This window comes from Triticum dicoccoides, chromosome 7A, assembly GCF_002162155.2.
Source record: "Triticum dicoccoides isolate Atlit2015 ecotype Zavitan chromosome 7A, WEW_v2.0, whole genome shotgun sequence".
NCBI classification, from domain to species: Eukaryota; Viridiplantae; Streptophyta; class Magnoliopsida; order Poales; family Poaceae; genus Triticum; species Triticum dicoccoides.
The window spans coordinates 699316983-699342461 of NC_041392.1; the positions used below are offsets into that span (position 1 = coordinate 699316983).

Below are 25479 nucleotides of genomic sequence, written 5' to 3' on the forward strand. Positions count from 1 at the left end.
CGCCTCAGAGCTCGTCGGTGTGCTCGCGGCGGCGAATGGAAGGGGAACAACGGGGGCGCATGATGAGGGCCTTGGCGACGGCTGATCTGGCTCGGGCCTCACGGCCAGCTGCGACGCGGCCTCGGTGCTCCGGAGTGGGGTGCCGTCCGCCGGAGTGGTGCCCTGGCTCGACCGACCAGGAGCTGCTGCGAGGGAGGAGCCGCACCCTAGGAGGCACGCTAGGGGATGGAGAAGCGGTGGAAGATGGGCTCCTACCTGCCGTCCATGTGGCCGGAGCTAGGCGCGACAAGGAGCCAGTGACCGGCGGCGACAGCAATGGCAGCGGCGGTGGCGTGGAACCCTAGCCTTTGCGGCGTGCGAGAACGAGAGCGAGAGGGATTGAGCGAGGCGACGGTGGGTCGGGTCGGGTTGACGTGGGCTGGCACCTAGGAGGGGTATTTTCTTTGTAATTTGAGCGAACAACGGTGCTCTTTTGGTATACCCCTTCGGTTTTATCTCCACTACTATTAAACAATCCAACAAGAATTTTCTTAAGTGCACCCCACAATTACCCCCAGCGCACCTCACAATATGTACCTCGACCCATTACCACCGCATGATTAGGCCCACTAACTTAATCTAACAGCTAACGTTAATCTAATCCATACTCTGTGTGCACTTAGCAAATTATATTGACTGACCGTACTCCACCTCTAAAGAAAATTACCCATCATGCCACCCATAAGTGAAAAGTAACGATTCGACAGTAGGCGTTTTTTTTTCGTACTTGGGCCTCCGCCTATGCCGCGTCGTTGCGCTGTTAGGCCTGCTCCATCCCTCACATCCTTCCCGATTCCATAGCCCCCCAACCCTAGCCGGTTGCGCCTTCGCAGAAAAGGAATCGGTGGTGGAGAGGATAGGTCGAACCCCGGAGGTCCAAGACCTGCGACTGATTTTGCGGCGCATCAGCACCAGGCAATGGCGGTTATCCTGTACGTGCCAGTGGATCTACATAATGTGTCGGCACAGGGCTAGCACTGCGGCCAGGTGGCGTCGCTACCGCTGCCGAGCACCATGTATTGCTGCCGCGCGAGCCGGCTCACTCCGACGCACGAGAAGTACTCCCGCTGCCCTGCCCGACACCGGACACCACAGCCCCTGTGTCTCTGTTGCCGACGCCTCGAAGACCGGCGTGGTGTTGGCCGGCTTCAGGTCGGCGGCCCATGGAGTCGCGGTGTAGGCGGGCGAGCACGTGGGACCTGTAGCTCTGGTGCCGGCCCTGCTCCTCCGGGAGGAAGTCCCTGGAATCGAGCCGCAGGGTGAGCCCGCTCTGGTGAAGGAGTGGATCGAGGAGAACGGCCTGCGCTGTTCTTCAATCACGTTCTGGTGAAGGAGTTGATCGCCGGAGAACGACCTGCTCAATCTTGTACGTAATTCTGAAGTTTGCTTTTCTCCTGCTATCTTCGCCATGAATCGCTAACTAGAATTGATGGAATTAGGAACATCAGATTGCTTTCAACTTGATCAACGTCTGCCCTTTTATTCGTGGAAGAAGCAGCCCCTGAGGAAGACCTGCTCTCCTTTTCAATCTGGTGAAGTTTCCCTTTCTCATGCCATGTTCCCATGAATAGCTCCCTAGAACTGACAGAATTTTGATCAGAAGACTGCTTTCAACTTAATCAAGCTTTCCCTTTTATAAGAAGAAGAAGAATCAGCCGGGGTTGTATTTTGTCAATTGAGATGGAAGAAGAGGCTAACACATCGTACCATATGGTACCATGCCAACATGAGGTACCAAGCTTTCCCTTTCACATTTACTTTTCTCTCATCCTGAAATATGACACTTGCGTACGTTTTTCTTGCTCATGATTACTTTACAATTGCATAGCTATATTGTCCGTTTTGGTACCTCATGTTGGCATGGAATTTAAAAAATAGGATGAAGTTTGGGCATTTTGGTTTAGCGGTGGTCAAAAGGGCTTTGAGGTCCGAAAAAGGTATACGAACAATAGGTCCGCCGATGGCAAGGTAACGTCATGTCGATTTGTTTGTGCAAGGAAATCGACTGCTTAATCTCTTTCCCCAAAGTAAATTCAGTTAGCAGGTCTGAACATGTACAAGTAGCAAGGGCTACATGGGCTAATTCAGTTAACAAGTCTGAAAACTAAATTCAGTTATCAACTAATCGGCCCGGTGCGGCAACGATGGTCTGCGCAGCCGACCTGAAGCCATGGAGATGGGTGTGCAGGTCGTCGACGTGGGGTTGCTGCGCGCGTATGCTGAGGTGTTCATCACGCCAGACGACCCATCTTAATCTCTTTTCTCAAAGTATATTCAGTTATCAAGTCTGAAAATGTACAAGTAGCAAGGGCTACACGGGCTAATTCAGTTAACAAGTCTGAAAACTAAATTCGATTATCAACTAATCAGCCCGCAACGGTGCGACAATGACAATGGGGCGAGGATGTCTTATTGATGCAACTTGCTGGTTTGCTTCCGTATGAACTAGCAATGTTTTGTTTCTTAGATGGGCAAACTTGTATCTCATAAAAAAAGACTAGCAATGTTTTGTTTCTTAGATGCGCAAACTTGTATATCAGAACTATGATGAATTATGTCATTTGATGAGCTTCTGTGGAAACTACTAAGTTCCGTTGCCTCTATATACACACTTGCATATCTTTTTTCCCGGTGCCTATTGCCAGTGGCACATTCTTACGTACCAACTAAAAGAAAATAAGATTAAAAATGTATTTTTCTTTGGTTGGGAATATTATACCTCAAATTTAGTTTAGTTTAGATCCAATGATTACTCTAAGCTATGAATAACACGTGAATTATGTCAGTTATGCAGTTTAAGAGGTCATGGGTGTGATACATGACAAACAATTATATCTGTGTTACATGATGAGCATCTACATAGTACCATGGTTGCCCGCGAGGTGTTGGTGATGGCGTTGGTTGCCAAGATGCACTACGGGGGGAGGGGGGGGGGGGTACAATGCAAATATACTTGGCCACAATTTAATTTTCTTCATGGACTGATTTTGTATCAGTTAGTTAACTATATTTGGTACTTGTTACGCAATGGACTTGGGCATGTATTCATAAAGCATGATATTTTCCAGTCATTTTAAGGACATAGAAATTGTATCCTATCTACATGAGATTTCCGTTTTGCAGAAAGTAGGTTTATGTTATTAATATAATGACTATGTTTCATAATGAAATATATTTTTGTCGAGACGTGCGTTGCACGTGCATATTTACTAGTGTCATAAGCTGCGGGAAGCTACTCTACCCCAGCTTTTTTCCATTGTGAAGAAACGATAGGTGGAAATAAGTTGAGCTAGCTTCTCAAAGTGAGTTCTTTTGGGCTTCTAACTTATTTCTGCCATAAACTGCTTGAAGCCACAAAATACCTGGCCCTACGCACTGCTTGTCAAGCAGCATCTACGTCATGCTTTGTTTAGTCAGGCTCTTGCTATTGGCGATTGCGTACATGTGCATCCTAATCTTCTCAATGTTTTCCATACCGTGAACTAGTTCGTGGAAGGATGTTTCGCTCAATTGTACTTGTATAACTGAAGAGATCAACATGCCATTTTTGTTACTTTTTCTGGAAGAAGTAATTAAGCTAGACATGAAACTACAAAGTTGTTTGTTTGACTACTTTGTTTGAAACATGTGAAAGGGGGTTTTACATTATTATCCAACCGACATTTATTCACCCTATAGTTTTATTTAGCTATTATATGTGGTATGATATTTTGGTTTTATTTTTTGAGTGTTAAAATTTGCACGCTTTTGAGTGTTACAATTTGTGAAACAGAATGATATTGTACATAGAATCGGAGATAGAGCTATGCACATAGCTAGGGGGGAGGGCGCATTGGCCCCCGGCCTTGGATCAAATTGTGAAGGATCTTTTTTGGGAGAGCTTAGATTTGAATTTTTCTTTTAGCAAGCTCTGCCACTGCATTAGTGGATCCTTAAGGAACCCACTTCTGGTACCCTAGAAATTGTATCCCAACATTGGCCCGAAAAATCCGAGACGTTGTGTATTCTGAATACACGACCCTGACCTCAGGTATTCTCTCGAGCGAGAATGCGACGTCGCAGATCGCATGGGAAGGAAACATAGGAAGCCAAGGACGCCGCTGGCTCCTCCTTCTGTCGTCGTGCAGAGCAGTTGCTCTTCGTCGCCCAACCGGCAACCTAGACTTCTCGTTGGTATGCCTTTTCTCTCCTCCCAACCCCTCCTCCTTCTCTCCTTCTCCACGGCATAAAGATTCCCGCGACTGATACGTCTCCAACGTATTTATAATTCTTTATTATTTTATGCTATTATATTATCAATTTTATATACATTATATGCAATTCTATATCATTTTTGAGAACCAACCTATTAATCTAGTGCCAAGTGTCAGTTGTTGTTTTCTGCATGTTTTTAATTTTACTGAAAATCCATAACAAACGGAGTCCAACCACGACGAAACTTTTTGATGATTTTTTCTAGACCAAAAGAGACCCTGGAAGCTTCGGAGGGAGTCCAGAAGAGAAACGAGGAGATAGCAAGACAACAGGGCTCGTCTTGTGGGGCCCCCGCGTCTCCGTCTGACCTAATATCAGCGCTATAAATTTCCAAATATTGGGAAAACCCCAGAAGCACCAACAGAACAATTTTCCCGTCACTGCAAGTCTCTGTTATTCCACGATCCCATCTGGAGGCCTTCGCGCGGTACTCTGCCTGAGGGGGAATCGATCATGGAGGGCTTCTAATCAACCTTGCTACACCTCTGATGATGTGTGAGTAGTTCTCCACATGACATGTGGGTCCATAGCTGTAGCTAGATGGCGCTCTCTCTCTCTCTCATTGATCTTCAATACGATGTTCTCTTTAGAGATCAACTCGATGTAATCTTCTTTTGCGGTGCATTTGTTGGGATCCGATGAATTGAGGATTTATGATTAGATTATTCAATGAAAGTAATTGAATATTTTCTGAACCTTATTATATGTGATTATTATATCTTTGCATTTCTCTCCGATATATCTGTTTGATTTGACCAACTAGATTAATTTATCTTCAACAGGAGAGGTGCTTTGTGGGAGGTTCAATCTTACGTTGTCCTCACTTTATGACAAAAGGGTAGCGAGATACGTATGTGTATTGTTGCTACTAAGAATAAAATGATGGGGTTTAATCATATTGCTTAGTTTTATTCTGTCTATATTATTTCATCATGCTCCAAGCATTAACCTGTTTGTTGTGAACTTCACACCTTAAGATGCATGTTGGATAACGGTTGAGGAGTGGACTAATAATAGTAGATGCAGAATCGTTTCAGTCTACTTGTCACAAACGTAATACCTATTTATTGATCATGCCATTTTGGGCAGAGATCATCAACGAGTCTTCTGAATCAGCGTTAGACCATCCAACAGATGTCTTGGCCAAAGCTAATGATCCTGAGAGTGCCAATAAAGAAGAAGTAAAAAAGATCTTGGACATCTAAGATGCCCAAATTCATAGTTAAAGCAAAGCCGGTGCTGCAAATCCCGAGAAGAAACACAAGAGTACTGAATCGGCAGCTGTACAAGATAGCGTCAAAGCAACACTTGCAGAGGACAAAAATGAAGCGTCAGAAGACAAGACCAATGTTCTTCATTCCCTCTTCCAGTATGATAGCGATGAAAGTGGTGATTGAAGACAGATCCTCTTTGTTGAGTCATAAGTAACCGCACTGGAGGAGACAAGGCCCTGGAACAATATCATCTCATGTAAATCAAGTCTGTAAAAATTTTCGCAAAAATAAAAAATAAAAAAAATCAAGTCTGTAAAATCTCTATTGTCAACTTTAAATCCGTCATTATCCTCTCATTCAGAAAAAAAGAGAGTTGTGTTTGAGATAAATTGTAATCTTGACAAATTCAGAGCAAATATTAACTTGAGGGTAAAAACTAAATAACCATTAGCCAATCAGGTTGGCACATTCGGATTTATTCGTTACAACACTCAGATCAATTTTATCTACTATTGACTTTGACATGGAGTCGAGTAATGTGACGAATACTCTGATTTTGGTCTACCTACTGTTTATGCATGATTCCATCGTTGAGGAAATAGTTAACTGGTAACTGCTCAGTTGGCTGGCGAGTAGGGGATTAATAGGCTAATCGGCATAGTGCTCTCAGAAAATATTTGATTCGCCGAAAAATTGGCTTTATCAGACCAATCCATGTTCAGAAGCCTTCCATCAAAAGTCAGTGGTCTAGGTCGCTTTCCTTAACTTTGAGTTGGATCTCATTCTTCTTCCCGGCACAAAAAGAGGGTAGACTTCATCCGAGACACATGGGTTCTTTTGCTTCCTTCAAATAACTCGTCTTTGAGCGGCCATTTAATCAATTAATTGGATGATTTATCAGTTTATCGGCTACTCGGTGATCCCATGAGTAGAGATTAATCGACAAGTTAACTGGTTAATCGAATGAATTTTTGAACAGGGCATAATTCTATGCTGTAGCTCATAGGGCAGACTAAAGAAATTGAGGAAATGTCACTACGTGGCTACACCACCAAGCTGAGAAACACGGAAGGAACAAGAAGGACCAATCTTTCTTCAGTGGCACAACATTTTGACGGCTGAGGCATGTCACACTATGACAATCCTTAACCTCATGCACCACCCAAGTCTTGATCGTAACATATACACGTTCATGGACGATGTCCTTGATGGGAAACGTGTAGTTCTTCTCTTTCAAGCGTGTGTATTTTTAGAGTTGTGTCGAATATTGTGTACAAGTTAGGTAACAGTTGGACTCTGAGTTGTATTGTGTTTAGATAGGATATGGTCTTGTCCTAATAGGACACTTGTATCCTAGACCTCTCATATATAGCGGGGGTAGACACACGATGTAACTTATACCAACATAATAGCACCGAAACGCGGGGAAAGCCGGCGGCATGTGCCGGCGTCCAGGGCGACCAGGTGCGGTAATGTAGCGGTGTCATGGGGAGGAGTGCCCATAGTCAAACTCCGGGGATGTAGCCATATCGATGAAACTCGTTAACAAATCTCGGTGTCGTGCTCGTGTGATTGCTTGGTTCTCGGATGATCAACGGTATGCCTCAGATTTATTCTAACAAGTGGTATCATGAGCCAGGTTATTCGAAGACTGCGGATCGTTGATTTAGAGGAAGGACCGAGTCCAAGATGCAGCCGGCTATCGGCGTGGTTCTTGACGAGATCGGAAGAAAGCAGATCGATGGGCGGCTCGTGCGCAGACAAGGCTGGACGGTCAGACGCGTGCAAGCGGCAAGTGAGACGTGCAGCGATGGATCAAGAGGATCGATCGGGCAAGCGTGCGGCGGTCAGACGCGTGCAAGCGGCAAGTGAGACGTGCGGCGATTGATCGATCGGGCGAGCGTCTCCTGCGAGCGGCGGCGGCGTGACGTGCGGCAACAGGACTTGCGATCGGACGGACGACGCAGACGTGGCTACGACCGTGCAGGAGCAGCGGCAGATGGCTGCGTGGCCCAACAGGTGTTTGCCTGTCTGTGTGTGCTGACGGGCTGGCCCAGGCGGGGCTGTCCGAGGCGGCAGCGTGTCCAGGACGAGGCCCAGGCACGTACGCGTGGCTGGCTACTCAGGTGCCTTGCGTACATCCGAGATTTGTTTGAAAAAAAGAGGACCGAGTGCTCTGGTACGCTGCAAGGCAGCAGATCAAATTGAAAAGAAAAGAAATCCATCACGTTGGCATCCATCGAATTAGCAAGGCAGTTGCACTAGCATCGGGAGTTGAGCACTGAAGCACATCACGTGAAGGCCAAACATGTTTGGTTGGATTTTGCTATTAGTGCACGGGGTGTACCTCTTCTGGTTTTGCTCGTGTACTTGGGGCATTGCGGTGGAAGCTCGATTAATTTTTCACTGGGTCAGTCATATGAAGAATCATGGTGTCAACGGGTATCATGTTTGAGGTGGAGAAGTTCAACGAGACATAAAATCTTGGGTTATGACAGACAAGGGTGGAAGATTTGTTGGCGCAACATGGATGCTTGAAGGTGTTGCAAGAAATCATGTCAGCTAAGATGAAATTATCTTGTGATGGATGGAAATTCGTGGAATGATCTGGGAGCCCGGGTCGGACTAGATAGTCCGACGGGATCGACGGAAGTCGGTTGGTACAGAAGACGGTGGTGGGATCGGTGACGACGACATAGGAGGGTGATGCTGATGGTGACCGACTTCTGGGGCATGGAAACACATGGCGCAGCCTGGGGGCTTGTGTGGCTTGGACAAGACTATGGCGCGGGGTTGATTCAAGGTGGTGTACACACGGAGCTTGAAGTCGAGGGGGCGCGAAGGTGGACTGATCATCTACCATGGAGTAATGTTGAAGTTGGAGCTGGATTGAGGGGCTACGGTGTAAGGATCCAGGGAATCGAAGCCTATTCAGCAAGGGGAAAGCGAGTGACACGTAGTTCGGACTGGAGCCCAGTGGTCTGATGGAAGCGTGAAACTCGTCATCGATCGGTGATGATCGGTGGTACTCTACAGTGGGGGTTGAGTGATGTGGGTTCGCGACCCTTGAGACTCGATCGGGACAGCGGAGGCTCGACGCGGTAATAGCGGCGAGGCGTGTGGTATGCACGGGACATGGAGATGGGCCAGAGCTCTGGTGGTCATACATGTGGTGAGACAACTGCGAATTTGACTCGGGATGACTACAAGCAATGGTGAAATTTCTTCAAGTTTCAGATAAACGGTCAAGAAAGGAGCGGTGATGTTGAGTTCAGGTAACTCTTATGTGTGACATCCAATATGTGAGTTGTTCACTTTCACGTAGGTCAGTGATCAGTGTGTGATGGCGTTGGACTGATATTCTGGAAGTTGGGAGCACAAACTAGAGTAACAAGGAACTTAATTTTGCTCGAGCGTTGACTATGGTCAAGAAAAAAAGGGACTACAAGTTGCAGGTGGAGTCACATGAAGTCTTTGGAGTAGTAGCGGTACTCATGGGATAAGCTCAAGTCCAATGTACATGGAAGTTTGACGCATTGACGAATTCAAAGTGGTGGAGAATATTCTTAAGGTGGAGTTTGTTAGAGTTGTGTCGAATATTATGTACAAGTTAGGTTACAGTTAGACTCTGAGTTGTATTGTGTTTAGATAGGATATGGTCGTGTCCTAATAGGACACTTGTATCCTAGGCCTCTCATATATAGCGGGGTAGACACACGATGTAACCTATGCCAACATAATAGCACCGGAACACGAGGGAAGCCGGCGGCATGTGCCGGCGTCCAGGATGACTGGGTGCGGTATTGTAGCGGTGTCATGGGAGGAGCGCCCATAGTCAAGCCCGAAAATGTAGCCATATGGATGAATCTCGTTAACAAATCTCGATGTCGTGCTTGTGTGATTGCTTGGTCCTCGAATGATCAACGGTATACTTCGGATTTATTCTAACATGTATACCGCTCCTTCAATCTCCTTGTTCAGCCAAATATGGTGGTTTTAGCGTGAACATCAAGACGTGTAAAGGTGTGCCGTCGTGCTTCCATATCCACATCTCTAGCCAGGAGCCGTTCATTCGCTGGTTGAGCAATGCCAGCCCCTCCTTGGCAAACGGTTTGCCAAGGCGTTCGACACGGTCTCTCTTGAATTGTATTTGTGACGTTACAGTTTGTTATACATGTTTTAGTCTATAGGAACCCACGATGCCCATGGCCAGCGTGCCGCTTTTGCAGGGCAGTCGTTGGCTCTCCCTCTCTCGTATATATCATGTACTCTGTAACAGTTTTGCAATCTAGGAAGAATTATTCTCTCGAACTTGGTATCAGTCTTCAGATTTCTCATCATGTCCGAGCACGGCACCCCCTCCGCCGTCGCCTCTGGCTCCACCACCTCGCGGAGCTCCCTCTCTTCCACGGCGGCGGCCACGTCCTCGGCAACCTCACCGGCCTCCTCTCTGGATCTCCTGAACGGTACCTCTCCTGCGGCGGTCTTCCAATTTGCCCCCTTCTTCTCCTCCACCTCGCCGGCTCCCCCTGCCCCAGCGCCCCACCACCCAATCTACTTTGACCATATCTCCAACCACATTAAATTTCTCCTAAACCCTGCCGATCACAACTACCACAAGTGAAAATCTTTCTTCATGATGGTCCTGATCCGCTATGGCCGGCGTCTCGTTCCTCATCGACCACCCCCACCTCCCAATGCTGACCCCTCCTACCTCGAACTGGACGCCCATGTCACGCTCTGGATCTATGCCACACTCGCCGACCCTCTCGTCGATCATGTCGTCGGTGCCACCACCACCTACGCCGTTTGGCACAAGATCAAAGATTTCTTCCTCGCCAACTGAGTCGCCCGTTTCATGATTCTCAATCAGCAATACCGCAATCTCAAGCAGGATGATCTATCTATCACTGAGTATGCCCGGCGCATGAAACTCCTCACCGACGGCCTCGCTGACATCGAGCACACTGTTACCGAGGTGGACCTGACCACCCAATTCCTTCATGGCATCAACAAGCGCCTCGACACCATCGTGTCATCCTCGGTGATCAGCATCCCAACATCCCCTTCGACACGGTGCTCTCTCGCGTCATCCTCGCCGAAGAGTCCATGGAGCACCGTGCCGCCGAAGAGAGCGCTTCGGCCTTTGCCCTTCCCGGCGGCGGGCCCTCCGACAACACCTCTGGTTCGGGCAGTCGTCCGAGCGGTAACCGCGGGGATCGCTCCTCAGATCACGGTGCTGACTGCCCTCATGGTGCCCCGCATCCGCTGCAACAGCAGCCCAACCGTGGTCGTGGTGATCGCGGCGGCGATGGTGGTGAGCGCGGTCGCGGCTGCGGGCGCCACGACTTTGGAGGCCGTGGCAGCGTCCCTGCCCGCGCCTCCACCAATTACCGGGTACTTCGCGCCCAACGGGATGGCGCTCCCGCCTCCGCGCTCTGGTTGGGTGCCACCCAACTCCGCCGGGGTTCTCGGCCCCCGGCCCGGCTCCCACGCCCATGCCTACAAGATGTACCAGCCGTCGCCCCCGCCTGCTGCTTTGTACCAACCGCCTTCTCGGGAGCACCTCGCCATGTTGAACGCCGCCTTCAGCAACGGTGGCTTCCCCACCAATCCCTCGCCGGAGTGGTACCTCAACAGTGGTGCCTCATCACATGTCACCGGCAACCACACCTTACCTCGTTTAGTTCTTCATTAAAGCATGTCCCTTCTAGCATCCTTGTTGGCAATGGTCACCATCTTCCGGTCACGGCCACCGGTTCTGTTCATATTCCACCCAATGATTTTCTCCTTACTAATGTCCTTGTCCCACCCAATGTCATTACCAGCCTTATTTTCGTTCGCAAGTTCACCAAAGATAATTCTTGCTATGTTGAGTTTTACCCTTGTGGTTTTCTTGTGAAGGATCTTCGCACTCGGAGGGTTCTCATGATCTCCATTAGCAACGGCGAGCTATACCCCTTCGTTGGCAATAAACCGGTGCCGGCGTCTGCCCTCCTGGCCACATCCTCATCCGACTTGTGGTATCATCGTCTTGGTCACCCCGGCGCCTCCTCGCTCTCCGTCATTGCCAAGGAGTTCCTTCCCGATTGTAATAAAGTTGCCCACTCTCCATGTAGTGCTTGTCAACTTGGGCGCTAACCTCGCCTCCCTTTCCCTTCTTCATTTAGTAGAACCGTTGCTCCTTTTGATTTGATCCATTGTGACTTGTGGACATCCCCTTTTGTAAGTTTTTCCGGTTTTCAATACTACCTCATTATATTAGACGACTTCACTCATTACTCGTGGTCATTTCCCATGCGCCACAAATCCGACACCTCCACCATTCTACAACAAGTTTTCACGTTTGTCCACACGCAATATAATGTTATCATCAAAGCTATGAAATGTGACAATGGCGGTGAATTCATCAATTCCTCTCTACGTTCCTTCTTCTCCTCGAATGGCATTGTGTATTGCTTCTCTTGCCCGCACACGGAGCCGTAGAACGGCAGGGCCGAACGCCTCATACGGACCACAAATGATATCATGTGTACGCTCCTCCTTCAAGCCAACCTCACCCCCATCCATTCTGGGTTGAAGCCTTCCACACGGCCACCTACCTTCTAAACCGACGACCCTCTCGTGCCATTCATCACCTCACGCACTACTTTCTCCTACACGACGCTCACCCCACGTATGACCATCTTAGATTGTTTGGTTGCCTTTGTTTTCCCCACACGTCCGCCACCATGGAGCACAAGCTCTCGCCACGCTCCACCCGCTGCATCTTTCTTGGCTATCCACTGGAGCACAAAGGCTGCCGTTGTTATGACTTAGCCATTCGTCGCGTCATAGTTTCTAGGCATGTTATTTTTGACGAGCATTCCTTCCCATACCGCACGCATGTACACCCCCCACGTCCACAGAAGATCCTCACCACCGAATCCCACCTACCCCGCCCCATCTGGATCCATCCAATCATCCCACCTCGTTCGGGTCCCACGCAATCCGCTATGACCCCCCCTCCTCGGATCACGCGCCGTCTGGTCCCGCCTTGCCCGACGCGCCCCTCGGGTCCCGCTCTTGTCCCGACTCGCCCAGTCCATATCCATCCCCCTTGTGGCCCTCTCCCACTGGCCACTCCACCTCCACCCCCGGGTCCACCTCCACTACCTCCCATTCCACCCCACTGCGGGCCAATCACCGCCCTCCGTGCCTTCCGCACCCGACAGTCCATCTGCCACCCAATCTCCCTTAGATCCCGCGCCCACCAGCCCTACCCGCTCTGTCACTGACCCCACCACATCTACCTCAGTCCACCCGCCGCCATGCACGCCCGCTACATGTATTCCGCCCCGTGCTAAACCAATTGCACCACCAAAAACTGCTCATACCATGGCCACCCGCTCCAAATCTGGTTTCTGCATGCCCTGGCGCCTATTTCTTGCGGACACCTCTCACACCATCATTTCACCTATCCCACCAACCTACAAATCTGCCCTTAAGGACCCAAATTGGAAGCAAGCCATGCTAGATGAGTATAATGCTTTAACGAAAAACTCTACTTGGTCTTTGGTGCCTAAGCCTGCAGGTGCTCATGTGGTCACGAGGAAGTGGATCTATCAGCACAATTTCAACATGAATGGCTCCTTGGCGTAGTATAAGGCTTGTTGGGTGATACGTCTCCAACGTATCTATAATTTTTGATTGCTCCATGCTATATTATCTACTATTTTGGACATTATTGGGCTTTATTATCCACTTTTATATTATTTTTGGGACTAACCTATTAACCAGAGGCCCAGCCTACAATTGTTGTTTTTTTGCCTGTTTTAGGGTTTCGAAGAAAAGGAATATCAAACAGAGTCCAAACGGAATGAAACCTTCGGAAACGTGATTTTTAGAAAGATTATGATCCGAGAGACTTGGACCCTACGTCAAGAAAAGAAATAGCAGGCCACAAGGTAGGGGGGGCGTGCCCACCCCCACCAGGCGCGCCCTACACCCTCGTGGGCCCCCTGTTGCTCCACTGACATACTCCTTCCTCCTATATATACCTACGTGCCCCCAAACGATCAGATACGGAGCCAAAACCCTAATTCCACCGCCGTAACTTTCTGTATCCACGAGATTCCATCTTGGGGCCTGTTCCGGAGCTCCGCCGGAGGAGGCTTCGATCACGGAGGGCTTCTACATCAACACCATAGCCTCTCCGATGAAGTGTGAGTAGTTTACCTCAGACCTACGGGTCCATAGTTAGTAGCTAGATGGATTCTTCTCTCTTTTTAGATCTCAATACAATGTTCTCCCCCTCTCCTGTGGAGAACTATTCGATGTAATCTTCTTTTTGCGGTGTGTTTGTTGAGACCGATGAATTGTGGGTTTATGATCAAGTCTATCTATGAATAATATTTGAATCTTCTCTGAATTCTTTTATGTATGATTGGTTATCTTTGCAAGTCTCTTCGAAATATCAGTTTGGTTTGGCCTACTAGATTGATCTTTCTTGCAATGGGAGAAGTGCTTAGCTTTGGGTTCAATCTTGCGGTGTCCTTTCCCGGTGACAGTAGGGGCAGCAAGGCACGTATTGTATTGTATTGTATTGTTGCCATCGAGGATAACAAGATGGGGTTTTCTTCATATTGCATGAGTCTATCCCTCGACATCATGTCATCTTGCTTAAGGCGTTACTCTGTTTTTAACTTAATACTCTAGATGCATGCTGGATAGTGGTTGATGAGTGGAGTAATAGTAGTAGATGCAGGCAGGAGTCAGTCTACTTGTCTCGGACGTGATGCCTATATACATGATCATACCTAGATATTCTCATAACTATGCTCAATTCTGTCAATTGCTCAACAGTAATTTATTCACCCACCGTAGAATACTTATGCTCTCGAGAGAAGCCACTAGTGAAATCTATGGCCCCCGGGTCTATCTTTATCATATTGATCTCCTACTACTTAGTTATTTCCTTTGTTATTTACTTTGCCTTTGTTTTACTTTGCATCTTTTATCATAAAAATACCAAAAATATTATCTTATCATATCTATCAGATCTCACTCTCGTAAGTGGCCTTATAGGGCTTGACAACCCCTATTTGCGTTGGTTGCGAGGATTTATTTGTTTTGTGCAGGTACGAGGGACTCGCGCGTAGCCTCCTACTGGATTGATACCTTGGTTCTCAAAAACTGAGGGAAATACTTACGCTACTTTGCTGCATCATCCCTTCCTCTTCGGGGAAAACCAACGCAGTGCTCAAGAGGTAGCAAGAAGGATTTCTGGCGCCGTTGCCGTGGAGGTCTACGCAAAAGTCAACATACCAAGTACCCATCACATACCCTTATCTCCCGCGTTACATTATTTGCCATTTGCCTCTCGTTTTCCTCTCCCCCACTTCACCATTGCCGTTTTATTCGCCCTCTCTCTCTCTATCCTCCCTCTCTATTTGCTTCTTTTTGCCCGCTTGCTTTTTGTTTGCTTGTGTGTTAGTTTGCTTTCTTGTCGTTATGGCTAGTCCCTTATCTTCTCCATTGTCTCCTGAGAATGAAATTCTAAATTTTAAGAAAAGGGAGAGAGAAAATTTAAAAGATACTTGGTATAGAATTTGCAATGCTCAAAATAGATCTACTAGGAAGCAATCTACTTTCATTATTCTTCGCAATTTTTATGTAGGCATTACTCCTTGGAACCGTTATGTTCTTGATACTGTTACCGGAGTGAATTTTTTGGGTAGCCATACTTTTGATTCTTATAATGCTATGCTAGATTTATTTGGCTCACCTCATCTCTTGGTTAATGGAACTATTTTTACTTTGGAGCATGTAATGCAAAGGCTTGAAATTATTGAAAATAAGATTTCTAGCATAGAATTAATAGAAAATTTGGATAAAAAGATCCACAACCGAATCTCTCAATATGGATCTAAAGTAGGAGTTACTTTGAAAGATATGAAAGAAAAGGAACCCATAGTTAATGAGAAAATAAATCACGATTCCGTTAGGATCGATAAACTTGAGAATATCATTACCAACTTGGGAACCACTTTTTCTTCCGTAAAGAATACTCCAAGTCCTTCCACTAAAGTTGCCAATCTTATGTACGTTCCTAAAAATAAGGGTGAATCCTCCAGTAAGGATGCGGATCTCAAATCTATAAGTATTCATCCCAATCTTTTTGCTATCATTAAGGAACCATTTGTTACAAATGAATTTTTAAATCTTGTGCCTAAAAGTTTGATAATTAATAAAAAGAAATAAATTCCTAAAGATGGTAGATGCCTAATTGAAGAATCGCCTACCAAAGATGGCAATACCTAGATCTATTCTTGCTTGTTATGCCTAGCTAGGGGCGTTAAACAATAGTGCTTGTTGGGAGGCAACCCAATTTTATTTTTATTCCTTGCTTTTTGCTCCTGTTTAGTAATGAATAATTTATCTAGCCTCTGTTTTGGATGTTTTTTTGTGTTTAATTAGTGTTTGTGCCAAGTAGAACCGTTGGGAAGACTTGGGGAAAGTCTTGTTGAACTTGCTGTAAAAAAACAGAAACTTTAGCGCTCACGAGAACTGCTGCCATTTTTATTTGGAAAGTGCTATTTAGTTAATTATTTTTTCAGATGATTAATAGATAAATTCCTCACGTCCAGAAATTTATTTTAGAATTTTTGGGGTTCTAGATCTTGCTCTAGCTACAGATTACTACAGACTGTTCTGTTTTTGACAGATTCTGTTCTTCGTGTGTTGTTTGCTTATTTTGATAAATCTACGGCTAGTAAAATAGTTTATAAACCATATAGAAATTGTAATACAGTAGGTATAAAACCAATATAAATAAAGAATGAGTTCATTACAGTACCTTGAAGTGGTCTTTTATTTTTCTTTCGCTAACGGAGCTCACGAGATTTTCTACTTTAAGTTTTGTGTTGTGAAGTTTTCAAGTTTTAGGTAAAGATTTGATGGATTATGGAACAAGGAGTGGCAAGAGCCTAAGCTTGGGGATGCCCATGGCACCCCCAATATAATCTAAGGACACCTAAAAGCCAAAGCTTGGGGATGCCCCGGAAGGCATCCCCTCTTTCGTCTACTTCTATCAGTGACTTTACTTGGAGCTATATTTTTATTTGCCACATGATATGTGTTTTGCTTGGAGCGTCTTATATTATTTGAGTCTTTGCTTGTTAGTTTACTACAATCATCCTTACTGTACACACCTTTTGAGAGAACCATTCATGATTTGGAATTTGTTAGAATACTCTATGTGCTTCGCTTATATCTTTTGAGTTATATAATTTTGCTCTAGTGCTTCACTTATATATTTTAGAGCACGGTGGTGGATTTGTTTTATAGAAACTATTGATCTCCCATGCTTCACTTAGATTATTTTTGAGAGTCTTTAATAGCATGGTAATTTTCTTAAAATCCTAATATGCTTGGTACACAAGATTAATAGTAAAACTTTCTTATGAGTGTGTTGAATGTTATGAGAAGTTTGATGCTTGATAATTGTTTTGAGATATGAAGATGGTGATATAAAAGTTATGCTAGTTGAGTAATTGTGATTTTGAGAAATACTTGTGTTAAGGTTTGTGATTCCCGTAGCATGCACGTATGGTGAACCGTTATGTGATGAAGTCGGAGCATGATTTATTTTTTGATTGTCTTCCTTATGAGTGGCGGTCGGGACGAGCGATGGTCTTTTCCTACCAATCTATCCCCCTAGGAGCATGCGCGTAATACTTTGCTTTGATAACTTCTAGATTTTTGCAATAAGTATATGAGTTCTTTATGACTAATGTTGAGTCCATGGATTATACACACTTTTCTCACCCTTCCACCTTTGCTAGCCTCTCTAATACCGCGCACCTTTCGTCGGTATCATACACCCACCATATACCTTCCTCAAAACAGTCACCATACCTACCTATTATGGCATTTCCATAGCCATTCCGAGGTATATTGCCATGCAAATTTCCACTATTCCGTTTATTATGGCACACTCCATCATTGTCATATTGCTTAGCATGATCATGTAGTTGACATCGTATTTGTGGCAAATCCACCATTCATAATTCTTTCATACGTGTCACTCTTGATTCATTGCAAATCCCGGTACACCACCGGAGGCATTCATATAGAGTCATATTTTGTTCTAAGTATCGAGTTGTAATTGTTAAGTTGTAAGAAAAATAAAAGTGTGATGATCATCATTATTAGAGCATTGTCCTAGTGAGGAAAGGATGATGGAGACTATGATTCCCCCACAAGTCGGGATGAGACTACGGACGAAAAATAAAAAAAAAAGAGAAAGAAAAGAGGCCATAATAAAGGCCCAAATAAAAAAATGAGAGAAAAAGAGAGAAGGGACAATGTTACTATCCTTTTACCACACTTGTGCTTCAAAGTAGCACCATGATCTTCATAGTAGAGAGTCTCTCATGTTATCACTTTCATATACTAGTGGGAATTTTTCATTATAGAACTTGGCTTGTATATTCCAATGATGGGCTTCCTTAAATTGCCCTAGGTCTTCATGAGCAAGCAAGTTGGATGCACACCCACTTAGTTTCTTTTTGATCTTTCATATACTTATAGCTCTAGTGCATCCGTTTCATGCCAATCCCTACTCACTCACATTGATATCTATTGATGGGCATCTCCATAGCCCGTTGATACGCCTAGTTGATGTGAGACTATCTTCTCCCTTTTTGTCTTCTCCACAACCACCATTCTATTCCACCTATAGTGTTATGTCCATGGCTCACGCTCATGTATTGCGTGAAAATTCAAAAAGTTTTGAGAATGTCAAAAGTATGAAATAATTGCTTGGCTTGTCATCGGGGTTGTGCATGATTTAAATATTTTGTATGGTGAAGATAGAGCATAGCCAGACTATATGATTTTGTAGGGATAACTTTCTTTAGCCATGTTATTTTGAGAAGACATAATTGCTTTGTTAGTATGCTTGAAGTATTATTATTTTTATGTCAATATGAACTTTTTGTCTTGAATCTTTCGGATCTGAATATTCATACCACAATTAAGAAGAATTACATTAAAATTATGCCAAGTAGCACTCCGCATTAAAAATTCTGTTTTTATCATTTACCTACTCGAGGACGAGCAGGAATTAAGCTTGGGGATGCTTGATACGTCTCCAATGTATCTATAATTTTTGATTGCTCCATGCTATATTATCTACTGTTTTGGACATTATTGGGCTTTATTATCCACTTTTATATTATTTTTGGGACTAACCTATTAACCAGAGGCCCAGCCCAGAATTGCTGTTTTTTGCCTGTTTTAGGGTTTCGAAGAAAAGGAATATCAAATGGAGTCCAAATGGAATGAAACCTTCGGGAACGTGATTTTTAGGAAGATTATGATCCGGGAGACTTGGACCCTACGTCAAGAAAAGAAACAGGAGGCCACGAGGTAGGGGGTGCGCCCACCCCCACCAGGCGCGCCCTCCACCCTCGTGGTCCCCCTGTTGCTCCACCTGTTAGAAATATGCCCTAGAGGCAATAATAAAAGCATTATTATTATATTTCCTTGTTCATGATAATTGTCTTTTATTCATGCTATAATTGTGTTATCCGGAAATCGTAATACATGTGTGAATAATAGACACCAACATGTCCCTAGTAAGCCTCTAGTTGACTAGCTCGTTGATCAACAGATAGTCATGGTTTCCTAACTATGGACATTAGATGTCATTGATAACGGGATCACATCATTAGGAGAATGATGTGATGGACAAGACCCAATCCTAAACATAGCATAAGATCGTATAGTTCTTTTGCTACAGTTTTCCAATGTCAAGTATCTATTCCTTAGACCATGAGATCATGTAACTCCCGGATACCGTAGGAGTGCTTTGGGTGTACCAAACGTCACAACATAACTGGGTGACTATAAAGGTATACTACGGGTATCTCCGAAAGTGTCTGTTGGGTTGACACGGATCAAGACTGGGATTTGTCACTCCGTATGACAGAGAGGTATCACTGGGCCCACTCGGTAATGCATCATCATAATGAGCTCAAAGTGACCAAGTGTCTGGTCACGGGATCATGCATTACTGTACGAGTAAAGTGACTTGCCGGTAACGAGATTGAACGAGGTATTGGGATACCGACGATCGGATCTCGGGCAAGTAACATACCGATTGACAAAGGGAATTGTATACAGGGTTGCTCGAATCCTCGACATCGTGGTTCATCCGATGAGATCATCGAGGAGCATGTGGGAGCCAACATGGGTACCCAGATCCCGCTGTTGGTTATTGACCGGAGAGCGATCTCGGTCATGTCTACATGTCTCCCGAACCCGTAGGGTCTACACACTTAAGGTTCGGTGACGCTAGGGTTGTAGGGATATGTATATGCAGTAACCCGAATGTTGTTCGGAGTCCCGGATGAGATCCCGGACGTCACGAGGAGTTCCGGAATGGTCCGGAGGTAAAGAATTATATATAGGAAGTGCTATTTCGGCCATCGGGACAAGTTTCAGGATCATCGGTATTGTACCGGGACCACCGGAAGGGTCCCGGGGGTCCACCGGGTGGGGCCACCTGCCCCGGGGGGCCACATGGGCTGTAGGGGGTGCGCCTGGGCCTATATGGGCCAAGGGCACCAGCCCCAAGAGGCCCATGCGCCTAGAGATAGAAAAGGGGGAAGAGTCCTAAAAGGGGAAGGCACCCCTAGGTGCCTTGGGGAGGAGGGATTCCTCCCTTGGCCGCACCCCCCCTAGGAGATTGGATCTCCTAGGGCCGGCGCCCCCCCTTGGACTCCCTATATATAGTGGGGAAAGGAGGGCCTCTCAGAACACGCCTTTGGTGCCTCCCTCTCCCTCTCCAACACCTCTCCTCCTCCATAGTGCTTGGCGAAGCCCTGCCGGAGTACTGCAGCTCCATCACCACCACGCCGTCGTGCTGCTGCTGGAGCCATCTTCCTCAACCTCTCCTTCCCCTTGCTGGATCAAGAAGAAGGAGACGTTACGCTGACCGTACGTGTGTTGAACGCGGAGGTGCCGTCCGTTCGGCGCTAGGATCTCCGGTGATTTGGATCACGTCGAGTACGCCTTCCTCATCCCCGTTCTTTGAACGCTTCCGCACGTGATCTACAAAGGTATGTAGATGCAATCCAATCACTCATTGCTAGATGAACTCCTAGATGGATCTTGGTGAAACCGTAGGAAAATTTTGTTTTCTGCAACGTTCCCCAACAGTGGCATCATGAGCTAGGTCTATGCGTAGTTCTCTTGCACGAGTAGAACACAATTTGTTGTGGGCGTTGATGTTGTCAACTTTCTTGCCGCTACTAGTCTTATCTTGCTTCAACGGTATTGTGGGATGAAGCGGCCCGGACCAACCTTACACGTACACTTACGTGAGATCGGTTCCACCGACTAACATGCACTAGTTGCATAAGGTGGCTGGTGGGTGTCTGTCTCTCCCACTTTAGTTGGAGCGGATTCGATGAAAAGGGTCCTTATGAAGGGTAAATAGAAGTTGACAAATCACATTGTGGCTTACACGTAGGTAAGAAAACGTTCTTGCTAGAACCCTATTTCAGCCACGTAAAACTTGCAACAACAATTAGAGGACGTCTAACTTGTTTTTGCAGCAAGTGCTTTGTGATATGATATGGCCAAAGTTGTGATGAATGATGAATGATATATATGTGATGTATGAGATGTTCATGCTATTGTAGTAGGAATCACGACTTGCATGTCGATGAGTATGAAAACCGGCAGGAGCCATAGGAGTTGTCTTTATTTTTGTATGACATGCGTGTCATTGAGAAACGCCATGTAAATTACTTTACTTTATTGCTAAACGCGTTAGCCATAGTAGTAGAAGTAATAGTTGGCGAGCAACTTCATGGAGACACGATGATGGAGATCATGATGATGGAGATCATGGTGTCATGCCGGTGACAAGATGATCATGGAGCCCCAAGATGGAGATCAAAGGAGCTATGTGATATTGGCCATATCATGTCACTATTATTATTTGATTGCATGTGATGTTTATCATGTTTTTGCATCTTGTTTACTTAGAACGACGGTAGTAAATAAGATGATCCCTCATAATAATTTCAAGAAAGTGTTCCCCCTAACTGTGCACCATTGCGACAGTTCGTTGTTTCGAAGCACCACGTGATGATCGGGTGTGATAGATTCTAACGTTCACATACAACGGGTGTAAGACAGATTTACACATGCAAACACTTAGGTTGACTTGACGAGCCTAGCATGTACAGACATGGCCTCGGAACACGGAAGACCGAAAGGTCGAGCATGAGTCGTATAGAAGATACGATCAACATGAAGATGTTCACCGATGTTGACTAGTCCGTCTCACGTGATGACCGGACACAGCCTAGTTAACTCGGATCATGTTATACTTAGATTACAGGAGGGATGTCTATCTAAGTGGGAGTTCATTGAATAATTTGATTAGATGAACTTAGTCTAAAATATTTACAATATGTCTTGTAGATCAAATGGCCAACGTAGTCCTCAACTTCAACGCGTTCCTAGAGAAAACCAAGCTGAAAGACGATGGCAGCAACTACACGGACTGGGTCCGGAACCTGAGGATAATCCTCATAGCTGCCAAAAAAGATTATGTCCTACAAGCACCGCTGGGTGACGCACCTGTTCTCCCTGCAGAACAAGACGTTATGAACGCTTGGCAGGCACGTACCGATGACTACTCCCTCGTTCAGTGCGGCATGCTTTACAGCTTAGAGCCGGGGCTCCAAAAGCGTTTTGAGAGACACGGAGCATATGAGATGTTCGAAGAGCTGAAAATGGTTTTTCAAGCTCATGCCTGGGTCGAGAGATATCAAGTCTCCGACAAGTTCTTCAGCTGTAAGATGGAGGAAAACAGTTCTGTCAGTGAGCACATACTCACTATGTCTGGGTTGCATAACCACTTGACTCAACTAGGAGTTAATCTCCCGGATGACGCGGTCATTGACAGAATCCTTCAGTCGCTTCCACCGAGCTACAAAAGCTTTGTGATGAACTTCAATATGCAGGGGATGGAAAAGACCATTCCTGAAGTATTTGCAATGCTGAAATCAGCAGAGGTAGAAGTCAAAAAGGAACATCAAGTGTTGATGGTGAATAAAACCACTAAGTTCAAAAAAGGCAAGGGTAAGAAAACCTTCAAGAAGGACGGCAAGGGAGTTGCCGCGCCCGGCAAGCAAGCTGCCGGGAAGAAGCCAAAGAATGGACCCAAGCCCGAGACTGAGTGCTTTTATTGCAAGGAGAGTGGTCACTGGAAGCGGAACTGCCCCAAATACTTAGCGGACAAGATGGCTGGCAAAACGGAAGGTATATGTGATATACATGTAATTGATGTGTACCTTACCAGTACTCGTAGTAGCTCCTGGGTATTTGATACCGGTGTAGTTGCTCACATTTGTAACTCAAAGCAGGAGCTGCGGAATAAGCGGAGACTGGCGAAGGACGAGGTGATGATGCGCGTCGGGAATGGTTCGAAGGTCGATGTGATCGCCGTCGGCACGCTGCCTCTTCATTTACCTACGGGATTAGTTTTAAACCTCAATAATTGTTATTTAGTACCAGCTTTGAGCATGAACATTGTATCAGGATCTCGTTTAATACGAGATGGCTACTCATTTAAATCCGAGAATAATGGTTATTCTATTTATATGAGAGATATGTTTTATGGTCATGCTCCGATAGTGAATGGTTTATTCTTAATGAATCTCGAGCGTAATGCTACACATATTCATAATGTGAGTACCAAGAGATGTAAGATTTATAATGATAGTCCCACATACTTGTGGCACTGCCGCCTTGGTCACATAGGTGTCAAACGCATGAAGAAGCTCCATGCTGATGGACTTTTAGAGTCTCTTGATTACGAATCATTTGACACGTGCGAACCATGCCTCATGGGTAAAATGACCAAGACTCCATTCTCAGGAACAATGGAGCGAGCAACCAACTTATTGGAAATCATACATACTGATGTGTGCGGTCCAATGAGTGTTGAGGCTCGTGGTGGCTATCGTTATGTTCTCACCCTCACTGATGACTTGAGTAGATATGGGTATGTCTACTTAATGAAACACAAGTCTGAGACCTTTGAAAAGTTCAAAGAATTTCAGAGTGAGGTTGAGAATCAACGTGACAGGAAAATCAAGTTCCTGCGATCAGATCGTGGAGGAGAATACTTGAGTCACGAGTTTGGCACACACTTAAGAAAATGTGGAATAGTTTCACAACTCACGCCGCCTGGAACACCTCAGCGTAATGGTGTGTCCGAACATCGTAATCACACTCTATTAGATATGGTGCGATCTATGATGTCTCTTACCGATTTACCGCTATCTTTTTGGGGCTATGCTTTAGAGACTACCGCATTCACTTTAAATAGGGCTCCGTCTAAATCCGTTGAGATGACACCGTATGAATTATGGTTTGGGAAGAAACCTAAGCTGTCGTTTCTAAAAGTTTGGGGATGCGATGCTTATGTCAAGAAACTTCAACCTGAAAAGCTCGAACCCAAGTCGGAAAAATGCGTCTTCATAGGATACCCTAAAGAAACTATTGGGTATACCTTCTACCTCAGATCTGAAGGCAAGATCTTTGTTGCCAAGAATGAATCCTTTCTAGAGAAGGAGTTTCCCTCGAAAGAAGTAAGTGGGAGGAAAGTAGAACTTGATGAAGTATTACCTCTTGAACCGGAAAATGGCGCAACTCAAGAAAATGTTCCTGAGGTGCCTGCACCGACTAGAGAGGAAGTTAATGATGATGATCAAGATACTTCTGATCAAGCTCCTACTGAAATTCGAAAGTCCACAAGGACACGTTTCGCACCAGAGTGGTACGGCAACCCTGTCTTGGAAATCATGTTGTTAGACAACGGTGAACCTTCGAACTATGAAGAAGCGATGGCGGGCCCGGATTCCGACAAATGGCTACAAGCCATGAAATCCGAGATAGGATCCATGTATGAAAACGAAGTATGGACTTTGACTGACTTGCCTGTTGAGCGGCGAGCCATAAAAAATAAATGGATCTTTAAGAAGAAGATAGACGCGGATGGTAATGTGACCATCTATAAAGCTCGGCTTGTCGCTAAGGGTTATCGACAAGTTCAAGGGGTTGACTACGATGAGACTTTCTCACCCGTAGCGAAGCTGAAGTCCGTCCGAATCATGTTAGCAATTGCCGCATTCTATGATTATGAGATATGGCAAATGGACGTCAAAACGGCATTCCTTAATGGTTTCCTTAAGGAAGAATTGTATGTGATGCAGCCGGAAGGTTTTGTCGATCCTAAGAATGCTGACAAGGTGTGCAAGCTCCAACGCTCGATTTATGGGCTGGTGCAAGCATCTCGGAGTTGGAACATTCGCTTTGATGAGATGATCAAAGCGTTTGGGTTTACGCAGACTTATGGAGAAGCCTGTGTTTACAAGAAAGTGAGTGGGAGCTCTGTAGCATTTCTCATATTATATGTAGATGACATACTTTTGATGGGAAATGATATAGAACTCTTGGACATCATTAAGGCCTACTTGAATAAGAGTTTTTCAATGAAGAACCTTGGAGAAGCTGCTTATATATTAGGCATCAAGATCTATAGAGATAGATCAAGACGCCTCATAGGTCTTTCACAAAGCACATACCTTGATAAGATATTGAAGAAATTCAATATGGATCAGTCTAAGAAGGGGGTCTTGCCTGTGTTACAAGGTGTGAAATTGAGCTCAGCTCAATGTCCGACCACGGCAGAAGATATAGAAGAGATGAGTGTCATCCCCTATGCCTCAGCCATAGGTTCTATTATGTATGCCATGCTGTGTACCAGACCTGATGTAAACCTTGCGTAAGTTTGGTAGGAAGGTACCAAAGTAATCCCGGCAAGGAACACTGGACATCGGTCAAGAATATCCTGAAGTACCTGAAAAGGACTAAGGAAATGTTTCTCGTTTATGGAGGTGAC

The 25479-nt window shown here is 45.5% G+C and overlaps 1 long non-coding RNA gene across 1 annotated transcript; it reads left to right on the plus strand.

Moving 5' to 3' along the window:
- Window positions 1-1285: 1285 nt before the first annotated feature.
- LOC119327594 lies at window positions 1286-1723 on the plus strand. Its single transcript, XR_005158585.1, has 3 exons — window positions 1286-1405; window positions 1488-1571; window positions 1680-1723. It is a non-coding gene; the product is annotated as an uncharacterized LOC119327594 (long non-coding RNA).
- The last annotated feature ends 23756 nt before the right edge of the window (window positions 1724-25479 follow it).